We start from the raw sequence: 23366 nt of genomic DNA, 5'->3' as shown, positions 1-23366 counted from the left end.
ACCTGACTGTGGGTGTGTGTGCAGCCATAAACAGTTTAAACGTTAAACACTGAACCATAAAAGAAGCTTAAGCTGCAGCTCACAGGTCAAAGCTCAGCTGCTGCAGCCAGTTATGACTTTACATAAATCATCATGTTTTCCCTCTCAGCACTTGGGCTGTTTTGACTCAGCTACACTATGGCAAATGGCCAATGGTTCCACAGCTGTTCTTGTTGTGTTAGGGCTGAAAAGCCCGACTTGTTCTCCTCTGCAGGTCATCAAATGCACCACAGAAGTTTGTATTTGCAGAAGCCTGTGTATGTTTGATGGCTTTATTATTCTCTGTTCAAAGACAATAAATGTGGAAAATGTCTCATGTAGTATCAGCGTCATTTAAAAATGACTGCAAACATTTAGAGAACATGTGCTGCTGTTTGTCCTTGTAACAGGGCGGCCCTTAGCGGCTGGAAACACAGTGAGACAGACCAAGGCAAGTGTAGTGGAACAAAGTATTTATTTGCTATATGGCTCTCCTTACAACAATTAACTTGTCGAGCTTCTTCACAGCACAAAAAATCCACCTCTAATGACAACTGGCAGCCTTAAATATGTTCAGCTGTCACAGACTTAACCATTATTCCACTCTCAGGTAAATTCTTAAATCCCAACCTTCCACCACAGTATACAATATATTAATTAGAATAAATAAATACATAAATACATTTCCACATTTACATATTAATAAATATTTCACACTTAATGTTACACCAAACCCAATATTATAAAAACCCAGAAACCCAAGCACAAAAAGATTCACCACACTCTCTTTACCAATGGTCTCTCCCGGAACCTTTAAATGGTGTCTGGACCCCAGGGGAAACATTTGCCCAAACACCTTGAAGAGGACACAGGCAAGAAAGGTGAGTAATCATTAACTTACAAACACTTATTTGCACCACTTTTATCCCTAGATTTCACACACACGTTTGCATTAGTTTTCCTTACTGGTAAACCTTAATCACAATCTCAATCACCATTCTTCTCTCCTGACAGACAACCACCACATTCCTTGATGAGGAGCAGCTGTGCAGGATCTGAAATAAGGCTACCAACTGATTTTAAAATTCCCAATAAATAGTCAATAAATATTTAAACTTCTTGTGTGCAAATCCATGCTTAAAGTGCAATGCTCATAAATTGCTTGATAAGGTGCTTTTAATAAAGTGAAAGGTGTGCTCTAAAGTGCTATACATATAATATAAATAAATACAGTCAAGTCTGTCCCGTATTCAGTAAGTGAAAATGAAATGAACAATAAAAGGTGAATCAAATGGACCATTACGGCAAGGCTGGGATGGTCAGTTTGGTAAAGTAAATCCGTTGGGCATCTTTCTTTGCCTTTAGACAATAATTCTGATGGCAAAAGAGCCAAACGGGACAGGCACAAAAAAAAAAAAAAAAATACAGTAAGGGAGTCCTCTTCCTTACATTTCCTCCTCCCTCTCTTGAGCGCGAAGTGCTTCAGTCCTCTGTCATCCTAGATAAACAATCAGCAACCACATTTGACTTCCCTGGCCTATACTGGACCGTAAAGTCATAAAGCTGCAAAGACAAGTACCATCCTGCAATGCGGGCATTTGCATCCCTCATGCGGTTCAACCACTGGAGGGGACGATGATCAGTCTCCAGAGTGAAGTGACGTCCCAGAAGATAATACCTCAAGGCCTCAATAGCCCATTTCATGGCCAAGCACTCTTTCTCCACCGTCGAATACCTCGTCTTCCTGTCGAGTAGTTTCCGACTCAGAAACACCACAGGCCTTCTTTCACCATCCACCTCTTGCTGAAGGACAGCACCAAGGCCAACTCCTGAAGCATCAGTTTGCAAGATGAATGGCTTGTTGAAGTCTGGACTGTGTAGAACTGGATGTGTGCAAACTGCTTCCTTGAGGTCTCTGAATGCTTGCTCACAGTCTTCTGTCCAACGCACTTTGTTGGGGGCTGAGCCTTTTGTGAGGTCATTCAGTACAGTGGATCGCTCTGCAAAAGAAGGTATGAAGTTCCGGTACCAGCCTACTAGACCCAGAAAACCTCTCACCTTCCTTTTTGTTGTCGGAACTGGGAAGGACTGAATTGCTTCAATCTTTCCAACCTGCGGCTTTATCTTCCCAGAGCCAACTACAAAGCCCAAGTACTCCACTTCTCTCTTGGCTATGGAGCACTTCTTGGGATTGATAGTCAGTCCAGCCATTCTGATGGAGTGTAGCACCTTCTGTAGGTGAATGACATGCTCTTCCCAGGACTGGCTGTTCACCACCACGTCATCCAGATATGCTGCAGAGAATGCTGACACATCTCTCAGTACATGGTCCATTAATCGTTGGAATGTCGCTGGTGCACCTTGAAGCCCAAATGGCATGACTTTAAATTGGTACATACCAAAAGGAGTTTTGAAGGCTGTCAGCTCTCTCGCTTCTGGTGCCAAAGCCACTTGCCAGTATCCTTTACACATTGCTCAAACTCTTATAGCCTCTGGTGCCTCCACCTTATCATAAAAGCCTAAACATTCACATCCTTTCTCTCACACGGCGCCTAAGCTACGACCTTGGCTCCCCGTTTATCTGCTCCTGCTGAGATGGGGCAGAAAACTCCAGTATGTTCTGTTCTCTTCTAATCAGACCAATAAGGTGATGACTTTCTGCAAACAGTATTTCTTATAACTCAGCAGTATAATGCATCATAAAACAATATCATTCATCCACAATAAATCAGCAGTCTAATGTAATGCAAATCAGTTTAACAAATGCAATAGTTATCATCTTCTTCTAATTCAGGAGAATGATGCAAACTAAAACTACATAATAATTCACAATCTTTAATTAGGGGTATAACATGGCATAAAATAATATTATAATCTAACAATTCCCCCTGATGAGCTCGTTAGAATAATGAGCTCACCAACACCCTATAATCCAGTGTCGCCGGGTTCATCTCTTCTATCTCCTGAGGCCCTTTGTCCCCCTGAGGGGCGAACCATATGTGAGATGACCTCTGTGTTTGCGCAGTTCAGATGCAAGAAAAACTATTATTCCAACAATAGCAGGTACAGATGACACTCCCCAGTTCTCCCACAGCTTTATTTTGGTGCTACCTTATACCCTTCCGACGTACTCAGACTAGAACCTCTGTCCAAGGAGCTTTTAGCCTTTATTTTATTGCTGCAGCTACCAGTGTCTTCCAGTTGGGTGATCCTCTGCTCTTCATTCTTCAACCTCAGGGGTTAGACAACCCTTCAGTCGTGGCACAGATCAGGGGATTATTCTGCCCCGATTTCAAACAACGATCTGTGTATCCTCCAGAAAAAGATCAGGAACGCGTCCCCCTTTTTGCCCAAGAGCCTCTCGAACTTCGTTGGTCTGGTGTTCCTGGATTTCCGCCAACCCCTTCATGGTTATTGCTGTGTTTATGGGATCCATCCTTTTGTGGTGACTAGCTGGAGCCCAAACGCCATGACACTTGGACCCAGTTGATGTCTCGGCAGTCACTGTGTCTGTCTCTGCTGCGGAGGATCCTCGCATATCTGTGACCTCGTCTGGTGTCTGTCCCTTTCTCTGTAAGAGACAGAAAACCAAAACACCTCTCTTCCTAACCCTAATAATCTAATGTTGTTATCTACTGACCTTCTAGTGATTCAGAATTGGTCTAAAACATTCAGAATGTCCCAGGGACTTATTCTAATCATATCCTATGTGTGTGTAAGCGTGTTTGCATTTAGCCCTCTGCACTCAAGGCATTTCCTACACTTTATCAGTCCGGACCATCACGCCGAACGAAGCTTATGACCTTCAAAAGGCCGAGTGCCAACTCATCATAAGCACATTTGCAAGGTGTGTCTGAAACTTATTGAAACCACTCTTTTTAACAAAAGATAAACAAATTAACAAATCTTCTAAACGCTATTCAGTTCATTTCAATGATTGATGCTTACACATGGAAATAATGATTTATGCTTCTCACTGATTCTCTACAAAAGACCGGAAACTTCTCGGGCCGCTATTAGCTTAAGCTTTACCATTCCTAAGTTATTAAAGACACAAATGAAGTTATAAAAATGTTCAAATAATCCTTGTTTGATGTTAAAACTCAACTCCCCCCCCCCCCCCCCTTTTTTTGACACATTCCAATGTGTCAAATCAACGGAGCTAGAACATTCAAAGAAAAGGTTAGGCAGCTACAAGGTTTCCCAGATTGTTAAGTTGATCTGCGTATGATGCTCTGACTCAAGTATATAATCTTAAATGAATGTCATTTAATTAACTGCCACTATTTAAAACTTAGCTTAAAGACATAATTGAATAAAAATCACAAAGAATAACATGATATCAATGTTATGTAAGCGCGTGCGGCCCTCTATGCTCGAAGTCACTCCACACCATAGATCAGCCAAACATCGCGTTGACTGTAGCTTTTAACCCTTATTAACTTGAGCACAACTCTATAATGAGCAACAAACTGCAATATGTCTGAAAATGATCATGGTTACACCTGCAATAGAAGATCGTATGATTATCCTGACACCTGTAAATAGAAAATTAACCTGCGGTTATAACAATCACTGGAACACAAATGTTAGTACAATGTCAAAAACTTCAATAAATGTTTAATGCAATGCTAGTTATATGATTCTGATGCAATAATAAAGCTGATGCCAAAATAAGAGTAAAACACCCCCTTTTATCCCGTTTCACTTGACACATAAACGTTTATAAATGCCTCTTTTAAATCTTATTTCCCCCTGATCTCCCCTTACTGACCACAGCAGGGGAAACTCCGCTATGAGTCAACCATGAATGCAGCTCACCTGATTCATCACTGAGCTCCACCGTCACTGGCGTCTGACAGGGTGGCGCTGCATACTCTTCCTTTAATGTCACTATTTTCAACCTGTTGATTAGAGTGCTTAAACCTGAAGTCGACTACGTCCACAACAAGTCAATACAGCTGTAAATGTGGCCAATTATCAATCTATTACCAATCAATAACAACAGATAAATTTTATTTTATGCATGCTTTCAGTCAACCACTCACCCAGAGGATCTCCAATCCCAGAAAATTCCTTCTCCTCAGTCAATGAGTCTGTCCTCCTTCCATGGCCTGGTAACTGGTCCATCCAGAGCCATATGATCTCAAAATATACATACAACAAGCCAAACCACACCTTGGTCACACCAACCCTTTTCCGCCCTGAAGATGTTCAACGCCATCTTAGTCTGGACTGTCAAAGGTGACTTTAACGCTGGCTGTTCCGACAATCCATTTTATAACATTTCCTGGTCAGATTCGCCAATCTCTGCACCAGGGTTTTAAACGTTTTGCCATCTTCATTAGTTTTTATTTTTATTTAGCTTCGACTCCAGATTTTCAATTTTTACCAGTTGTAATCAGTTTTTACCAATCAGTCGCTAGTTTAGTCTAGTTTTTATTTTCTGAACATCCTTAATTTCAGTTTAGTTTTGATTAGTTTCAGTTATAGTTTTAGTTGTGTTTTGCAAAAATTAAGTGTAACCAAATCCCAGTTCCATCATATCAATCATGCTCTTCCGCTTATCCTTGGGTAGTGAGACTATTAACTCTTGCAGCACCGGGTGTTCCTAATTTTGGTTCAAGTGAATTGATAAACTTTTTGAAGGCGATTGACTCACACAATTATTTAGATGTCCCAGTCCTGTTGTCTCGGGACGCATCACGCTGCCTTATCTGGGGTTAGCTGTTTTCTGGGGATGCTGGTTAAGTGGGGGAGCTCTTCAAGGAGGGGGGGGGGGTGTGCTCCCCCTGATGAGCTCTTCAAGGTAAGCTAGGTTAACCTTCTTGTGTGAGCTTTTCAAGTGCACTTCAAGGTTTGTGGGATTTTTAGTTTTATAAATGTCCCTCATAACCCCCTGATGACCCAGTAATTCATTTTTGCACACTGTAGTACACATTTAGTTTTTTTCTTGTAGCTCTCATACTCTACTTGCCACTCCTCTAAGTCCTGATGTTTCTTAGAGAGGACAACAGTACCTTTAAAATTATATCACATGTGTGGGGGTGTGGCCTTGCCAATTGTTTTCCCACCTTTTCAAAATGGCTGGCATGCCCACCAGCACATTTTAAGGAAGAAAGAAAGGTAAGCTTGATATTTACATTTAAAATGTTTTGTTAAACTCAGATTTTTATTAATTTTCAAAAAATAAACATCTAGTAAATAATTTGAGGGGTCTTTAAGAATTAGGCTTATTGAGTTTCACAGAGAACATGACTAATTTATTAATGTGTACTCTAGTGCACGTCGGGACTTTGTACTTATATTTATTTCACTTTTTCCTAGTAGACAACTCTTTGACAAAGGCAGAGAGAATTCTTAACAGAATAATTGAGCGAGATTCAAACAGAGATTTTTCAGAAGATGAGAGTCATGTGAGCCAGATAGGAGAGGGTGAGAACCCAGGAGGAGCCACACAAAGATTATCGAGATGCAGTGGCAGATGTGATAGAGAAAAACACAGGGCCACCTGAAATCTGTCGTCCTATCTGGTCCAAAACCAACATGTAGGAGAATCTGGAATTTTTGCTTTGAGTTAAAAATAAAATATGGGTAAAATGCAGGAATGATTTCCAGTATAGTAAAAAATAAGAGTCGCATTTATAGCTGAATCCATGACACCTGATTGTTTCTACAAGATCACGTCTTTGCTGAAAGTTATCAATGATCTCAATGTGCAAAAAGAACTCCCAGTATCTGGAGTTCAAGCTCCTCTTGGCTGAGAAACCAGGGACAAACATGTGAACAAGACCTGAATAATACCAGTAATGAAGAGTTCTCTCCAAAAATCAAGAAAAGGAAGCCCCAATCAGATGAGAGTGTAGCAAAATATGGTTCCCTCCACTTGCCTGAGATGGTTAACAGTCCAAGGCATTTCAGTTGTAGAATGGTTGGGTGCAACAGTAAAACATATGTGAGATGTGGGAAGTGCCAAATGTTGCTTTGTGTCTCCAAATAAAAAAATCACAGTACTTCCTCAGATATCATAAATGAATTGATTTTTGTGAAATAGAAAGCCCAGTGCAATCACTTGTTCCTGAACCAATGGCTTACAGCTAGTGAAGTGTCAGTGACTTCTAAGTTGGTCCCTGATCTACATTTTTATTATTATATTGTTATATAAATAAGTTTTAATATCCTGCTTACAACAAATTCAGTGGAGCTTTTAATTTTCTTAAATAGCTCTTGAATTTTGTTAGTTTCACATTCGTGATCAATGAACTCCCCTTGTGTACTGTAGTGCACATGTTGTAAAATTTAAATAAAATTAGTTAAAAACAATTTTGTTTTTGTAATGTGTTTTTTTTACCGTCCCAACACTTGATTTATCTGAAAAAGAAAAAAAGAAAAAGAAAAAAGGAAAATGCTTTTCCTTTTTTTCTTTTTTCTTCCTCCCTGGGTCTCAGGAGGACATTGTGTCTATCTTACTTTTAAATTGCTGACTATTTCAAGAAAGCACCCAAAAGACGGGGACCAGTGTTTATCATTACATATCTCCATTTTGAGTGTGGCAAGTCTATCATTCCCCTGTTATTCATAGACCTCAGTGGAGGTGTTTGTTTTTTGTTTTTTTTACCTCTATAAAAGTTAATTGACTCTTTACAGTGACCTGCTATGGTTAATAATAACCTGCTCCGTCATGAGTGGAATCAAACCTTTTCTTCACTTTAGCATTTAACATTCCCAACCATATAATATGATACATTAATCGAACTACAGCTACTAAAAACACAATTTTCTTAATGCAAACATCAGTAACTCAAAATTAGCAACCAAAGGGTTCAGTCTGCAGTTCACACTCATGTGAAGCTACAGCCTCCCCCCTTAGTCTCTATCATCCTTCTGTTCTTGCAAAAACAAAACAAAGCAAGACAAAACATCCACCCTTCTTTTACAGGCTGGGTGAATTGTTGTGGACATTCACTAATCCTAAAGTCGGCACCGTTTTTGTCTCAATATCAAGTCAGTTAAACTTTTAGTCGTCAGTCCGTCACAGTCCAGTCACATGCATACATCCACACACATTCATACCAGATATTGCTGATAATGGAGTCTCACGCGCAACCTATTCGAGCCTCCATCACCAGCAAGATGACGTCATCATTTTGAAGGAAACAGTTCCTTGTTTTTGGACTGGATTGACTCGCTGCAATCCTTTTAGGCTCGGGACTTCTCATTCGATCAGTGTCCCATATAAGTGAATTTCTCCCAAGCTCATTATAATCATGGAGAAAAATACTTTGCGACTGTTTTCAGTAAGAATATTTTATAGCGCTTTAAAGTTCAATCTCTCAGGCCTGGATTAAAGAGCTGATTTGTTAAATCAGGAACTCACAAAATACCAAAATATCACCACCGGTGGATCATACAGTGGGGCAAAAAAGTATTTAGTCAGCCACCGATTGTGCAAGTTCCCCCACTTAAAATGATGACAGAGGTCAGTAATTTGCACCAGAGGTACACTTCAACTGTGAGAGACAGAATGTGAAAAAAAAATCCATGAATTCACATGGTAGGATTTGTAAAGAATTTATTCGTAAATCAGGGTGGAAAATAAGTATTTGGTCAATAACAAAAATACAACTCAATACTCACCAAATACCAAAGCACTGTATGCTCAAATGTGACCCGTTATGGCCACTAGAAAAAAAGAGGAGGCCCGAAAAACAGGTGGGGGTCCTCCACCACCACCACTCACAGAGCCTGGCCACTTGGCTTCCACATTTGTGATAATGTTGGCAGCATCACATATGATCTTCACAGTGCAGAGAACACAAATTAGCATCCATTACTATAATGAAATGATTTGTTAGTTTGAAATGCTACAGGGAACTATGTACCTGCACATTAATGCTGTGGAAAGACTTCCTGTTCACATAGTCTCCTTCATTTACTGAAGGAGCAATGATTGGAATGTGAGTCCCATCTATACAGCCAATCACGCCTGGGAACCGTGAGAATAAATGTAAAATTTAAGTAGTAGTCCAAGTATCACCACATCATGAATTAAATTTTGTTCATCCTGCTACCTGCAATTTTGTGGCATCCCTCTTTGATAAATCTTGTGGGTCTATGACCGGGGAACACCACAAACGAGTACAGGAGACGTTTCAGTGCAACTGTAACATTCCTGACTGCCCGACAGACGGTAGCCTTGGAAACGTGCTCAGCGTCACCAATATTATACAGAAAACTCCCGTTTGCAAAAAACCGAAGTGCAATACAAATAATATGTACAGAACTGAGAGAATGTCCACGATGTGTCACATGAGCAATATTAGGCCTGAGGATGTTATTCAAATAAATTATAGATTGTGCTGAAAAACGGTAACGTTCACACAGGAAATCATCAGGAAATGATAAAATGTCCGAACGCGCTCTAATCACTCTCTCCCGGCGGAGAGCTCTGCGGAGAATTTGGGCTTCAACATCTACTGGCTCTTCAAGGAAGTGGCACGCCATGTCCGACACTTCCTACTGTCAGGTTTCCGACAAAGGGGCGGAGACAGTCAGGGTTAGTTGTAGTAAACCTGCTAGGGGGCAGGTTAGCTTCACGGAGTGTGTCGTCATAGTGACTCACTCAGGCTGCAGCTGAACTCGCTTTGTGAAACCGAAAACCCAGAGTTTTCGTTAACTCAGGGTATACTTACTCAGTTTTTCCACTAAACCGGCTTCCTGAAACAGGGCCCTGGTCAAACTTAAGCTCTCCTTAGTATGGCTGGCTCCGTCTCTCCAACAGCGCACTGACGGGCAGCAGCTGCCCCGCCCCCTCGCTCAGTCGCTTAGTGCCTGAGCTTGGATCATACCAATATCAGGGGGGGATTCACGCACAGTCGTAAATTCCCACAGTGTGCACTATGTGCTTCGAATATTGTGTGTACTTTTTGTTTTATACAGTCATCTAACTATGAAAAAATTGCACTCCAAAATACCCCGGGCTTCTGACAAAACAACCCGGGCTTAAGCCCAGTAAGCCACCCCCACGCTCCGCCCCTGCTTTGCAGTGATTCCTGGTGACTGTGTGGGGACAATTGGTTATTGTGCACCTGAGATTATGCTTGGCACTCCATATGATGAAGCAATTGACATGTGGTCTCTGGGGCTGGTAGCTGTGGAGCTTGCTACAGGGGTGCCTCTCTATCCTGGGGAAGATGATTATGACGTTTTGAAATTCATAATTGAAACCCAGGGTCAGCTACCAGATCATCTTCTAGAGTTTGGCTTGTACACTGACAGCTATTTCATCGAGGATAACTACAACAAACAGCGCTGGACATTTAAGACCCAAGAACAATTTCAATACGAGACAGATTATCGATCCAAGGAAACTCGATCGATAAAACTTAAGTGTCTCGATGACCTCGAACAACTGCTGAAGGTTAGGCGAGGACCGGAAAATGGCCAAACATTATTTGTAAGGCTAATCAAAGAAATGTTGGCCTTGGATGCAAATCAGCGCATAACACCCTCGGAGGTTCTGAAGCATCCCTTTTTCGACCCTGGCCTCTCAAGGAGAACCCCCTGCACGGACATGAATAGTACAGGGGGACAAAACCTTGTGCTCTCTCAGCAGCAATCATCGTTTGGGTGGCCAGAATTCTAGGGGAGCTAGAAAATTCTTGTGGAAAAAAAGCCCAAAACAATAACATCAACAAAAACAACCAGTGAATGTGGTCTTAAACTTGGGCACAATTTGGCTTGAAATCCATCAACTAATCTCTCAATATTCAAAGCGGAACAGCAGACAACTTACCATCACATCAGTCCTTCAATCAGACCTACAACAAACGTCTTCCTTCTCTCACCCCAACCGGTCGCAGCAGATGGCCGCCCCGACCTGAGCCTGGTTCTGCCGGAGGTTTCTTCCTGTAAAAAGGGAGTTTTTCCTTCCCACTGTCGCCAAAGTGCTTGCTCATAGGGGGTCATATGATTGTTGGGTTCTCTGTATGTATTATTGTAGGGTCTACCTTACAATAATACATACAGCCTTGAAGTGACTGGTGATGTGATTTGCTGCTGAATGAATTGGGAACTAATTGGAAATCTGGATATTAATTAAATAAACCTGCTTTGAGCATCAATTAATTGTTGTTTGAAATTCTTTATAAATATATAAATATAGTGCCACTCTTCTACTGTTTAAATTGCAACTGTTTAAAACTGACTAATTTATTCATACACTTGAGCATAAACACACGCACAGTAAATGGCCTGTATTTGTACAGCGCTTTACTTAGTCCCCAAGGACCCCAAAGAGCTTTACACTACATTCAGTCATTCACACATTCACACACTGGTGATGGCAGCTACATTGTAGCCACAGCTGCCCTGGGGCGCACTGACAGAACATTGCAGAACCTTCAGCACCTCGTATGAAAAATATTTGACTGTGTGCATGCTTTTAGCACTGTTTGGATTTGAGAAAATCTAAAATAAATCGAAATTTGCTTTTAGAAGTTGTTTTATAAAGTTCAGTGGTATATTATGCATACAATAGGACATCTATTTAGATTTACATCTTCCACAGAAAAAACTGCACATTACTGAAACTTAGTATACTGGACTTTGTTGTTGTCCCACACAGGTTCAATTTCGAGTGGTAGATGGCTCAGTGCTCAGTCAACCAAGATTTTATGATAGTGGGCACAATGAGATAGATAAGCTGCTTGTAAACAGTACTTTTATGCTCTCTTTTTCCATTTGGATAAGAAAGAAAGAACCAGGAAACAAAGGCAAACAAATAATCTGTGCCTTTATCCCAGATTCACATTATAGGAACAGCTGCTCAATGACCACTGTAGTTTTTGCTTACAGCACTTTTATCTAGATCTATGCAAAGTGATCCACTACACCTACTTTTACAGTTAAATCATTTTATGAGCACTGATGCCATTTTAATCTGAGTTTCTACTCAAATACAATCAGTAAAGAAAAACACAGTCTGTGACGTTTGTTTTGAAGGAAAAGGTATTCCCTGCAAATGTTTATCTGTGTGAGACTATTCAGAAAACAGTCATTTTGTTTTATAGGTGAGACACTTGGCCTCTTTTTTCCTTGTTCTACGTTTGTCTTTTGTCCGATTACTCTGGAACACAAGATGGAAAACTGATATTCTCGTGTTAAAAATATAGAAAAAGGATTTTATCACCCATAAATGTTAACTTCTCATGCCTCTAAGCACAAGCAGGAGCAGAAGTGCCCTCTGCAGTTTGTGTGTGGAAGTGCAAAAGCTTACAGCACCTGGTATTCCCAGGCGGTCTCCCATCCAAGTACTGACCAGGCCCGACCCTGCTTAGCTTCCGAGATCAGACGAGATCGGGCGTGTTCAGGGTGGTATGGCCGTAAGCGATGGAAGAGCTGTGAAAAAGACCTTTTATTGGTGGCAAATGTCACACAGTTTGATATATATTATTGTGCTAAACTTCATATGTTACAGCGACAACATGCAAACCTTCGTTATTAACTGCAGCTTCAAATTGAGCTCCAAAAATGCTTTTCCCGCAGTAACATCACGATAAGAAGACATGTTCGTTGATTACAGCACAGTGTTAAAGTGACAGAGAAAACAGTGTGTTGGGTCGATTTGGAAGTCCAACATTTTTGTCGTTTGGACATTTTAACTTAAATATAGAAAACAAAAACGTAAGCGTGTATGTGTCATTACAGCATGTATAAAAACGCCGTTTCTGAGCTGCCCTTTCACTTACGGCCACACCACCCTGAACACGCCCGATCTCGTCTGATCTCGGAAGCTAAGCAGGGTCGGGCCTGGTCAGTACTTGGATGGGAGACCGCCTGGGAATACCAGGTCCTGTAAGCTTTTGCACTTCCACACACAAACTGCAGAGGGCGCCGCTGCTCACTCAGTGGAGGCAGCTTGAGGAAAAGCTTCATGACAACGCTCCTGATTGCATTTCGCTTTTGTGCAAAACAAAACAAAAGAACAACAGGAACAAAATATTTTGGAAATACACAAACTTATTTATTCTGTAAATGTAGAGAATGTCTACGGCTAGTCTGTCTGGGCTCAGTAGTGAGGAACTTGTTAACCTTGTAGCGTGCAGCGGGCACAGTGTCAACCTGACACTCTTGTGCAACGAGTTTTAACTCTTATTGGCTGCCGACTGCGGCCCCGAAGAATACTGAATAAATGCACATCAGTGTGCTACCCTGAGCAGGGAACACGATATCATGGAGTTTCTAACATGGAGCAAGGTGAAGGTGACGCGACTATGCAGGACCGCCCCTGCTTAGCTTCAGAGATCAGATGAGAACAGGCTGGTATGGCCGTAAGTGAGAGGCTTCCTCGACAACGGGGTTCATGTAGATACTGTAACCCATTTATTGGGATTTAAAAAACAATTTAGAGTGAAGGATATTGATTAGTTTCTACTTTTAGTTTTAATAGCTGCACATGACAGCACAGTTATAATGCAGACTTAATGCTGCAATATTCACGTCATAAACAATTGTGAGTGTTTGCACAAAAACATCTACAGGTGCTCTGTGCATGTACAGTGATATTGATGTAACGCTTGAAGGATTTGACATTACTACATGAGTGGAAGAGCTCTTTGCGCGAGACTCACTAACCATCCTATTCGAAAATGAGCTTAAAGAGTGCCTCAGATCCGTTTCAATATTTAAACTGTCATTTGTGTGTTGAAGTGCAAAAGCTCACGGCACCTGGTATTCCCAGGCAGTCTCCCATCCAAGTACTGACCAGGCCCAACCCGGCTTGGCTTCCGAGATCAGACGAGATCGGGCGTGCTCAGGGTGTTGAGTATTGAGTTGTATTTTTGTTATTGACCAAATACTTATTTTCCACCCTAATTTACGAATAAATTCTTTACAAATCCTACCATGTGAATTCATGGATTTCTTTTTCACATTCTGTCTCTCACAGTTGAAGTGTACCTCTGCTGCAAATTACTGACCTCTGTCATCATTTTAAGTGGGGGAACTTGCACAATCGGTGGCTGACTAAATACTTTTTTGCCCCACTGTATCTGGAATAACCCTGACATATTACAAAACAATAACATGATTAATTTCCCATAATGGAGTTGTAAAGGAATTAAATACTTAGAACATATATTAGAGGGAACAGAATTTATACCATTTGACAGACTAGTTGCACAATATGGGATCAACAAGATAAGATTTTTAGAATATCAACAAATTAAATCCATAATAAAAAAGAAATTTTTCCCTTTCCCTGGCGGGTCGCGGAGTATGTGGGTGCCTACTGGGGTCAGCGGGGGAGCTGGCCCCAGGGAGGGGTCACCTGCCCCTCCCTTCCTTCCCTCCTCATCTCCAGCTACCTCCCTCTTCCCGCTCCACCACAACCACCCACACATGCAGGCCCTTGGAGTAGGGGTATGTCACCAGGGTGCAGAGGAGGCTACCCCCCCCCCTCTGTCCCCTTCTGGCTGCCTCTGCCTCAATTTTATCCCACAACTTAGACATTCACATTACTCACACCCTCATTGCACATACATATAGGATCTTGGGGGTGGGCACGATACACGGAGTCCAAGTTACCATCAGGGTGTACACCTCACCCCTGGCGTCGTTGCCCACCTCTCAATTTTAAATACACGTAGACATTGAGGGCTAGCAGGAGGGACCATGCGCTTACCTGCTGCTCTCTGGCAGGTAGCTCCATGCCCTCCTGGGTTTTAATTACACCTTAGAACACACATGCATCAACACTACAATGAGCGGGTGGAGGGAGGTTTGGAGTCTTCTCTCACCCCCATCCTCTGCGGCCTGCTGGAGCGGGGGGGCTAGGAGGAGTTGGCCGTCCGACTGCGGTCTGGGGTGTGGGGCCTCCCTGCTGCTGCGGAGTCGGGGCGGTCTGCCTCTCCCCACTGCAGGGAAAAGGGTAACACTACCTGGGTCTGGGTGCAGTTCCCCCCTCCAGGGGCAAGGGTACCTAGACCCGGTTTGTAGAGTACGCTTGGGGAGTGTGATCGTGTGTACAGCGTCTCTTTATGTCTGTCTCCACGTCGGTTGAGTGTGGAGTAAGTGCATATGAGAGCATGAGGGTGGGAATGGATGTTTGTGTCTGTGTGTGCCTGTATGTCTGTGTCTATATGTCAGGTTGGGTATCAGACGCCACCTCTCTGGGGACATCTCAGGCCCTCCAAGGTTTGGAGGCCTATCTCCCCCCACCACCACTTCCCCTGCCGGTGGCGGACTCCCTCAGGTGTCGGTGCGTTGGTGGTTCTTTGTGTCTGGGGGTGGGCGTCCGGGTACACACCGGCTCACTCCTTGGCGGCCGCTTGTCGGGGCCTGGAGCCTGGGGCACTTCGGAGGTGGGGTGCCCCCGGCCTCTCGGCCTGGGGCTTGGTCACTCAGGCACAGCTGGCTGCTGGCGGAGCTCACGGGCGCGTCACTGCAACTCCCCCTGGCTTCTGCTCTGCGGCTGCTGAATGAGCCCTCATCTGGGACTCTCCTCAGCTCTTACTGGGACAGTGGCGCGGCTGCCCCTCTGTGGGTCTTCCTTGGTGTCTTGTGTTCTGGGGGCCTCTGGATGTCTGGAGTTTTGATCTCCTCCATACCTGCTTCATGCCCTGGAGGACGGGGCTGTGCCCCCCCCCCCACACACACACACACTCCCTAGCAGATCGTTACATGGAGAAACCTTTGGAATGCAAGCATGCTGATCCACACAGGTATGCACACAGGTGTACACACGGGTATTCACAGACGCGGACTACAGCTTTCTTGGCTGCTGCCTCAAAGCACACTGTGCGCTGTCTATCTTGCGTGCTGCACAATATCGTTTATTATTTAGTAACTATTGATATCTACTGCTAGCTAGTTTATTGTGATGGTGCTTTTTTTTTCTTATTATGTTGCTCTTTGTTGTTTGCTTTCTCTTCTGTTTTTTTTTTCTCCATACAGGTGACCCAGGAGTTTTGGTTTTTTTTTCTCTCTTCCCCCCCTTCTCACCGTCTCTTCTCCCCTTTGGTTTTCTTTCTCTCCCTCTCTTTCTTTCATTCTTTCTCCCTGTCCTATCCCACAGTCATGTCTGTCCCGTTTGTAGCAACTGAAAATAAAATAAATTCATAATTATAATAAAGGTCAATCAAATGGACCAATATGGCAAGGCCACGATGATCCACTTGGTAAAATAAATCCTCTTGGCATCTTTCTTGGCCTTAAGACAACAATTCTGATGGCTATAGATCCAAACGGGACACAAAAGAAAAAAGAATCTTTTATTCTGGATAAAACAGGGAGCCAATAAATGTTCTGTTTCTAGTCCCTGTCAGGACTCTCACTGCAGCATGTTGCTCAGAGCAGTCTGGAATTGATTTTTGACTAAATAATTAAAACTAATAATAATATATTACTATATTATATTACTAACAAATCCAGGACACCCCTGTTGATCCAGCAGCTCTTAATGAAGTTTGAAATAAGAATCGTGGTGAGTTCATTAGAAACATTTCACTTTTCTTTTTTTAAATCAGTCATTACTGGAATCATCTGAAGTGCAAAAACAGTGGGATTATATATGAGAAGGACGGACTCAAAGACTGTCGTGTATCACATATATATTACATCGATGTCCAAAATCAATGCATCATTAATGAAACTGAAACAAAAGTACTGAATTTCATGTGGAAGACCAAACCTCAGCATTCAGGAAAGTCTTATACAGGAGCAAAGATAATGGACGTTACCCGGAGTTTTCCACTGTGAAACCAGGAATAACAGCTTAAAAATGTTGTTGGATTTCTGTGATCTAAATCATTGTCAGCCTGGCAGGCAAATAGCGTGGACACCAAAGTTTGTGAACGTGAAAACCTGAGAACAAAGACATGTAGGATTTTAAATCGGTACTGTTAAGGTTCAAAATACTGGGGATGGAGACAAGAGAAAAATCACAATAACAACACTGGTCCGGTCGGGTTGAGTCAAACGATGATGATCACACGCGTGGGAGATGGACACTGATGCAGACAGCCTCAGATCTCAAAATGGTGGAGCATTGCTCAAACTCTTATAGCCTCTGGTGCCTCCACCTTATCATAAAAGCCTAAACATTCACATGCTTTTCTCTCACACGGCGCCTAAGCTACGACCTTGGCTCCCTGTTTATCTGCTCCTGCTGAGTTGGGGCAGAAAACTCCAGCATGCTCTGTTCTCTTCTAATCAGACAAATAAGGCGATGACTTTCTGCAGCAGTATTATGCATCATGAAACAATATCATTCATCCACAATAAATCAGCAGTCTACTTTAATGCAAATCAGTTTAACTAATGCAATAGTTGTCAGCTTCTTCTAATTCAGGAGAATAATGCAAACTAAAACTAAATAATAATTCACAATCTTTAATCAGGGGTATAACATGGCATAAAATAATATTATAATCTAACAGTACCATAGATGTGTCTACTGGGAGGCTGAGGCTTAGCGCTGGTGGCTGCCAGTACTAAGTATTATTATACAACCCTTATTTTAGTTGATCTTATCTTCTTTCCTTGTGTTTCAGTTAGTTTTTACTCAAACTGGGTGTAGAAGGAATCCCTGCAAAGGTTTCTTTTTCTTCTGTGTTATGTTTTATGTATTTCTCAGCTCTTTGCTTCCTTTTTTCTACTTTAAACTTGTTTGTATGCTGGTGTGTAAATGTTCACACTTATCATAAAGTTTAAAAAAGTAGTAGGCGTGGTGATGAGCAGGAACAGGAGTAAAACTCCAGTAAGTGTACCAGTACTGTACCAGTGTGTAGCATTAAAGTCAAACTACAGTGGTTGTAGTATCAGTAGAGTAGTGTTAGTACTAGAGGTGGGAGGAGTAGAAGCAGGTGGAGGCACTGGCTTTAGGTTAGTACTGCCTTTCTCTGGTTCTCCTTTACAACTCATCTCCTTCTCATTTGCTGACAATGTGCAGAGACATCATCCTTCAGAGCACACCGACTGATGACCCGTCAGCACTGAGCAGCCTGTACATCCTGACAGGACACGAAAGCAGCTACTGAGAGAGGACACGGGGCTCATTCGACGGTGTTACCAAAGAAAAGCACAGCCTGTCTGTAACTGTGGGGTGGAAACGATGCTCTGTTTCACTGAGGCTGTGCCAGGAAACGGTTCAATGCTGGGAATGACAAATGTTAGGAAGGTATCCTGCTGACTGTCCAGCCTTCACCTGTACACAAGACACCTGTCAAGGTCCTCGCTGGGGTTATAGTTGATAAAGCTTTCTAGCTTTTCTTGTCTATTCAGCTTACCTGCTTAAATCAGACCTTTCTGTTAAAGCTAATGCAGACTCCACTGATCCGCCCGCTCAGTGTGGACGGGAGAATAACCTGAACATGGCCTCTGGGACATCATCGTACTGATGTTATGAAGCGCTCAGTCAGGTTTTCTTCTTGATCAGACTGAGGGGCAGACTGAGTGTGTTTTGGTGCCTCAACATTCAGTCATATTCTGTAAAGCCATTTTCTGTCTGCATGCTGCACATAACCTCTTTGGACCAGAGTGCTGTGACACCTACACCTTACACCTGCAGGAGCTGCTCGGCCATAGAAAGCTGCTCTGTGAAGTGCACGGCTTTTTTGCCAGTGTTGATCTTATGGGTTTAATGTAATAACTAATTTTTCACATCATCGTCTGAGTCGTAATCCCAACGAGGAAACCTGGAATGTAAAACTTGATGGACGCTCCAGCTGAAGAGTGAAGTGTCAGACTTTTAATGGATCTTTCAAGCATTAGCGTACTTACAATGGCAGAAACAGTGCCACGTCTAAAGCATAGGAGCCATCTTCATCTCATTCTTCCCATTTCATGCAAGTTTCTTCTCATCCTCAGATGGACAGAATTTGGTTTGCTGACTTCATTCAGTCACACCATGCTAGAGCATAAAAAGTGGAAATAAACTGGTCAGTAAAAAAGTGTGATGCTTGAAAGTATAGCGTAAGGACAGCAGCAGCACTGCATTTACAGCTGATATGATGACTTCAGCATCTTTAAAGAACTATGAAGGAATTATCAGTGCTAACACAACCTTAAGCACGTGATGTGACCGTATACACTGCTTACACTTTCAGTATCCTTACTTAAAGAGAACATCTCAGAAAAAAGTACAGTTAGCAAGAAGCTTTGAGAACAAGGCAGTGTTATTGTATGCTAACCACCGTGGTGGTGTAGCTTGTCCTGATAAAAAGTGAATGTGGTCACATCATACTTGTTAACTAAAATGAAAAAATAAAATAATTCCACTACATGGGTAAAGATATTTATGATATTTATGGAAAGGATACTATAAAAGTAACACTGGCCTTTCCATGAGAGAAACTTGAAGTACAGTATGCATGTTGAGATTAATGTTTGTTTAATATGTTTTTGCTACTATGTGAAGATGTGATGTTATTAACAACACAGAATAGACAGAAATAAAGATTTTCATATCTCTTGGAGTTTTATGAAGAGTTTGTTGGGTTGTTCTTCTTTGAATGTGTGGATCGATGCTTCTGCGATTTATATCTTAATCCTTCAATTTGTAAAAAACATTTTGAATTCCGTTTGAGAAGATAAATGAAGGTTCTTGCGTTCAAGTGGAGGCTCTAGCAGACTGAGAAAGTAACTGCATAACTGGTCAAAGGAGCTTGTAAAGAAAAGCGTCTGGACTTCTTTAAGTTACTTGAAGACGTTTCACCTCTCATCCGAGAAGCTTCTTCAGTTCTAAGGTCAAATGGTGGAGAGTCCCAGATAACTGCATAACTATGTTATTCCTGCACCCATAGCAGCAAGTAAGTGAAGGCAGTGATGAGCGCTGATGAGTTCTCAGATCACTCAGTCAGTCTCTGAGCGTCACCTTTATTGTGATCGCGCACTTTAAGCTTTCATGCCTGTATTTTTGCACAATTGTGATAATACTGTATTGAAAGAAATCTGTGCACAGACGAACATGGGGTGGCTTTGCTCAGGTAGTAGAGGAAGGTGCTTCAATCCCCGTCTGCATGCCAAATATCCCTGGGCAAGATACCAACCCAGAGTTGCTCTCCGAATGTGTGTGAACATTACACAGAAAGTGCTTACAGAGAAAAGTGCTTGCGTACACCTGAATGAGGCAAGTTCTTTAAAGTGCTTTGAGTACTATATAAGAACCAGTCCATTTACATCGCCAAAGCACTCAATACTCTCTTTACGAAGTTCTCTGTAGTTTGTTTCTCCAGCACCATATTTGACCGCGGTCAAGTGAGCCCTCACTTACGACGACACAGTCAAGCCAGCCGCACCTAAAATGTTGTTGCACTATTCTTATGCATATTATGGTACGGGTGCCGACTGGCTTAGAAATGCAGTCTTTTGTGTCCTGACCAGAGATGGGCAGTAACGCGTTACTTGTAATCCGATTACTTTTTTCAAGTAACAAGTAAAGTAAGGGATTACTATTGCAAAAACGATAATTAGATTACCGTTACTTTCCCGTAGGAACGCTGCGTTACTAAAACAGTGATTTTTTTGCGAGAATGTCTCATGACAGTGACGTAAGCAAGTGCAACGTCCGTGACAACAGCTGTGTGCAGATCAACAATGGATAATATATCGAGTGCGGGAGAGAATATGAGCGTGCAGCGTTTAAAGCGTGGAAGTACTGACCTTACTTTGAGTTTGATTCCATAAAAAGTGACAAAAACATTAGTGTCCGTTGTGCGTGGGAAGAAAACTTCTTTTTACGGCGAAAAAACCCCCTAAACTTCCAAGCAAGCACCGAGTGCGCTACGACGTAATGGGAAAGTCACAGAGAAACTCGCGGATTCTTCAACTGACCGCGGCACACCTGCACCAGGGTAAACCTCCGCCTACCCTACTCCTGCTTTACAGGTGAAAATAGAGCCAAAGGACCGCTAGTCTTTGATTTTATTTATTTTCTGCTGTGTTTTACTTGCATCTATTTGAAAGAGTGAGTGTAAACACAAAAAATATTTTATTTTATGTGCTGGAATGGGCAGAAAATAAGTTTAAATATTAAACAAATTTCTTCCAGTCAGAGAATGTTACATATAATTCAATTTTTGCTTGATGCATAAAGTTAAAAGATTAAAACTAATTAAACAAGTTTTAAAAAGAGAGACTTTTCCATTTGATTACATTTTATATGATGAATTATGCAGAAAAAGTAGAATTGGGCTGAAAGATCTATCGCTTTATCACCTATTCAGGTTGTAAATCGTGTTTTTAAAAAGTAACTAAGTAATTAATTACTTTTGAAAATAAGTAATCAGTAAAGTAACAGGATTACTTTTTGGGGGAAGTAATCAGTAATTAGTTACTGATTACTTTTTTCAAGTAACTTGACCAACTCTGGTCCTGACACTATTGTACTTCACAATCCACTCCCAGTTTTGGTTCATCTCCACTTTTTCCACTTTTTCCACTCCACCCTGTGATCCACAGCCCAAATTACTGTACGATTCAGAGAAAATTAACAGTAAAATTTACCCAATTTACTGTACTGTACTCTATATTTTCTCATATTTGAGCTCAGATTACAGGAAAACTGTAAGAGGTGACGCTGATATCTCACTAGATTCTGACTCTGGGTGACCCCCACACACCCAAGATTACTGTACGGTTTCTGAGATTGCTTTGTTAACCCTCTCAAGGCAGGCATTGCAGATATGCAACAGTTAAAAGCTAACAACCTGATCACCCCACATACATATTTCATGAGTTTTTTACTCAGAAGTACCACTGCAGGTATTCTTTTGTGCATTAGCAACAAAAACTTAATTTGAGCCTGAGAGGGTTAAGCATGAGTATGACAAAGGCTAAGAAAATATACTGCCTACAATAATATCAAATTTAAACAACAAATTACAAAATTGCCACACCTGCTGTTATTGCCAGGTGTTCGATAGAGCATTATTTAGTCATAAAAAATACATATCACTGAAATATCATCAGTAAAACAAACACTCTGTCATGGTCCTGGGTCAGTGACCCAGTGCTTTTAGTTATCATTTTCTAGTTTATTATGATGATGATGATTATTATTATTGTTTGAGTTCTATGTGTGATATTCGGTCTGCCTTTGAGTCTGTGTCTCTGTCTGTCTATGGTGTCACCCCATCTGTTTGTGAAGCTGTCTGTTTAGATCTGTGTCTTGTTTGGTTCCCCGTGTCTGAGTTTCCTGTTTTATTGTAAAGGTCTCTGTCTGATGTGAGTATGTTCAGTTTACATTTCCCCTGTCCCATCAGCTCTGATTTCTCCCAGCTGTGTTGCCCTCCTGTCTCTCATCCCCTGATTACTGGTGTGTGTGTATTTAAGCCCTGTGTGTTCTCCTGCATGTTGCCGGTTCGTCTGTATTACTCAGTGTATCCACCGTGCCTTCTCCTTGCTTTTCATCGGCATTCTCCTCTGCTCGTTTTCAATCAGGATTGTGCTCTGTAGTTTAGTTGTTTCCCAGTTTAGTTTAGTTCGAGCCCCGTTTGCTGTTTGTCCACATTCTTTTTGTGTTCAATAAATCACCTTCACTTCTCCACGACTGCCTGTGATTGGATCCTCATTTATTCCGCACGGCTCGCCTCGGCAGCCGTGACACACTCACTATGTAAGACATGTTAGCAAATTCAGTTAATAAATAATGTATCAAATCTATACAGATGTTTGAAGGTATATTGCAAAGCATGTTTGTTTCTTATGGCTTACAAATGTGTTTGCCTTTAACATAATTTACATTTCATTTATACAGTTTCACAGACGAAACAAAATAGGTTTCCTGAACTGTTCTTCGTGGCCTAATTTTGAATCCTTCTGAGGGGGATGCATTATCCATGAAGGTGGGCAATTTGTTCGTCGATCTCTGACCCTCGCTGACTCTGACGCCTCCTAATTCTGCTTCCAGCCTCGCTGATTAATTTGTTGTCACTGATGCTGTCACCAGTTGTACACAACATCTCTGTTTGTCCACCAGTCTAATCTGTAATTCAGGTGAACCCAGAATTACCTGCATCTTTGTAATGTTTCAGAAAATATACACTATATGTTGATGGGCTTTGTCCCACTTTTCTTTCCTTTATAAGTAAGAATCTCTGTGGTTTTAATGACAATTCATATACAGATTGTGGAGGACATTTTATTCAACACTCAAAAAAGTTCCTCACCAGCAGACTGTAGTACAATTTCAGCCCACAGTTAATAAACCCATCCAATGCAGCGTTATCAGAGAAATTATGCAAGTGTTATGTTTGTATGTACTGGTAATCTATTTATCATTTATCATGATTCCTGCTCTGATGATTACTTTCTTCTCCTTCTGTAATTTTAACAGATAAAGGATGTTG

The 23366-nt window shown here is 41.8% G+C and overlaps 1 long non-coding RNA gene and 2 other non-coding genes across 3 annotated transcripts; 1 reads left to right on the top strand and 2 right to left on the bottom strand.

Annotated features, from left to right (window-relative positions):
- Positions 1–474: 474 nt before the first annotated feature.
- LOC143416602 (uncharacterized) lies at positions 475–5582 on the bottom strand. The gene is made up of 2 exons (XR_013096988.1): positions 5067–5582; positions 475–4922 (listed from the first exon to the last, which is right to left on the bottom strand). It is a non-coding gene; the product is annotated as an uncharacterized LOC143416602 (long non-coding RNA).
- Positions 5583–12288: 6706 nt separating this feature from the next.
- On the bottom strand, positions 12289–12407 carry LOC112433839 (5S ribosomal RNA). Its single transcript, XR_013097363.1, has one exon. It is a non-coding gene; the product is annotated as a 5S ribosomal RNA (ribosomal RNA).
- A 354-nt stretch (positions 12408–12761) lies between these two features.
- On the top strand, positions 12762–12880 carry LOC112433836 (5S ribosomal RNA). Its single transcript, XR_003023721.2, has one exon. It is a non-coding gene; the product is annotated as a 5S ribosomal RNA (ribosomal RNA).
- The last annotated feature ends 10486 nt before the right edge of the window (positions 12881–23366 follow it).

Source organism: Maylandia zebra, linkage group LG3, assembly GCF_041146795.1.
Source record: "Maylandia zebra isolate NMK-2024a linkage group LG3, Mzebra_GT3a, whole genome shotgun sequence".
Taxonomy (NCBI): domain Eukaryota; kingdom Metazoa; phylum Chordata; class Actinopteri; order Cichliformes; family Cichlidae; genus Maylandia; species Maylandia zebra.
This window is presented reverse-complemented; position numbering and strand designations above follow the sequence as displayed.